At 41.3% G+C, this 2,449-nt stretch overlaps 1 pseudogene; it reads right to left on the bottom strand.

Annotated features, from left to right (window-relative positions):
* Window positions 1–2,072: 2,072 nt before the first annotated feature.
* On the bottom strand, window positions 2,073–2,169 carry LOC130301384 (U6 spliceosomal RNA; annotated as a pseudogene).
* Between the last annotated feature and the right edge of the window lie 280 nt (window positions 2,170–2,449).

Raw genomic sequence — 2,449 nt, forward strand, 5'->3', positions numbered from 1 at the left:
GTATACTAAATCCAAATGGATAGGAGCAGTGCCTGAAGAGTGCAGGAATATATAGAGCATGCAATACAATACATACATATACAAAAGATATAAAAAGTGCAGAGATATAGTGCATATAGTACAATGCATATATATATATATATATATATAGATAGATACATAGATATACACAAAACATGCATAATATAAAAGGATCCTGCATGTCAGAGGCCATATGCCCAGCAGAGGTGAGTGGATTAGGCATGTTAGGGTCTCATCCGACAAGAGGCCACCTCCGTGTGGTGGATGGGGACACGTTTTGATCAAAAAGTGCGCTAAGAGCCTCGATTTTTTTGACAAAGAGAGCTGCTGCTGCAACCTTATTTTTTGTATACTTTATATACGGTACATACTACTGAAATTATATTGTTCAGAAAATGGTGTAAATCTTTTTTATTGAGTAACGAAAACTGAGATTGGAAACCTTTTCAAAAATGTCTTTTATTTCTTTCCTATTAAAAATTATATTAAAAAAACCTCTACACAAAAAATGTATATAAACTATATACTCATTATCGACCGCCAGTTTATAGAATCATTGGGGGAGATTTCTCATTAGGGTCTGTTGTAGACACAGATCTGCCCCTTTACACAATTTACAAAAGTTGTGCACGTCGTTTGATAAATTTTGCGCAAATATATAACCCCTCCCCCCCTGGCTCTACCGTGCACGCCTTCTCTACCTCCACGGCACTGCTCACATAGCTAGAAGTGCTGGAGCAGCAGTGTGCGCTGAACAAAACTCTGCACAATAGTAAAATCATAAATATTTATAAAGTACACAGAGGGTAGATTCTCAAAGAATTTTGCGGCACAAAAAAATCAATTTTGCGCCAAAATTTTGGCGCAAAAAGTATTGAACACATTTCAAAGAGCTTTGTGCCGCGGTTTACACCGTTCACGTCAGTTTTGTAAAAGTGGGTGTGTCCACGTATATTTTCTGCTTTACATGATGGGCACTAGGTCTTCTCCAGGAAACTATAGACCGGTAAGTCTAACGTGCATTGTGGGTAAATTGTTTGAAGGATTTATACGGGATTACATACAGGAATACATAGGGGATAATTGTATTATAAGTGATAGCCAGCATGGGTTTCCTAAGGATAGAAGTTGTCAAACCAATCTAATTTGCTTTTATGAAGAGGTGAGTAGAAGCCTTGACAGAGGAATGGCTGTGGATATAGTGTTTCTGGATTTTGCTAAAGCGTTTGATACTGTCCCTCACAGACGTCTGACAGGTAAATTAAGGTCTTTGGGTTTGGAAATTTTAGTTTGTAACTGGATTGAACACTGGCTCATGGATCGTACCCAGAGAGTGGTGGTCAATGATTCGTACTCTGATTGGTCCCCGGTAATTAGTGGTGTACCCCAAGGTTCTGTACTGGGACCGCTGTTGTTTAATTTATTTATCAATGATATAGAGGATGGTATTAACAGCTCTGTTTCTATCTTTGCAGATGACACCAAGCTTTGTAGCACAGTACAGTCTATAGAGGATGTGCATAAGTTACAAGATGACTTGGATAGACTAAGTGTCTGGGCATCCACTTGGCAAATGAGGTTCAATGTGGATAAATGTAAAGTTATGCATCTGGGTACTAATAACCTGCATGCATCGTATGTCTTAGGGGGGATTAAACTGTCAGAGTCACTGGTAGAGAAGGATCTGGGTGTACTTGTAGATCACAGACTACAGAATAGCATGCAATGTCAGGCTGCTGCTTCCAAAGCCAGCAGGATATTGTCATGTATCAAAAGAGGCATGGACTCAAGGGACAGGGACATAATACTCCCCCTTTATAAAGCATTGGTACGGCCTCACCTGGAATATGCTGTTCAGTTTTGGTCGCCTGTACATAAAAAGGACACTGTGGAGCTGGAAAGGGTGCAGAGACGCGCGACTAAACTAATATGGGGCATGGAACATCTTAGCTATGAGGAGCGATTAAAGAAGTTACAATTGTTTAGTCTTGAGAAGAGACGTTTAAGGGGGGATATGATAAACGTATATAAGTATATTAATGGCCCATACAAAAAATATGGAAGGCTTCACGAATTTGCGTGTCATCCTTGCGCAGGGGCCAGGTTTTTTTATTTTACTACTTCTTCCTTTTACACTTAGCTCAGTGTTTTTCTACCAGGGGGCCTCCAGCTGTTTTGAAACTACTACTCCCAGCATGCCCGGACAGCCTTTGGCTGTTCGGGCATGCTGAGAGTTGTAGTTTTGCAACAGCTGGAGGCCCCCTGGTAGGGAAACACTGACTTTTAGTATTTTTCTTTACCTGCTCTGGCCGCCCCCCGCAACGGGAGCCGACCAGAGCAGATAATCGCATGTTTCCCGGGGGGCCGCATCGCTATATCACATTGCTTTTGCGATATATCGAGCAGCCCGGCCGGGAACTCTGCAATT

The sequence above is a fragment of the Hyla sarda genome, unplaced genomic scaffold (genome assembly GCF_029499605.1).
Source record: "Hyla sarda isolate aHylSar1 unplaced genomic scaffold, aHylSar1.hap1 scaffold_1123, whole genome shotgun sequence".
NCBI lineage: Eukaryota > Metazoa > Chordata > Amphibia > Anura > Hylidae > Hyla > Hyla sarda.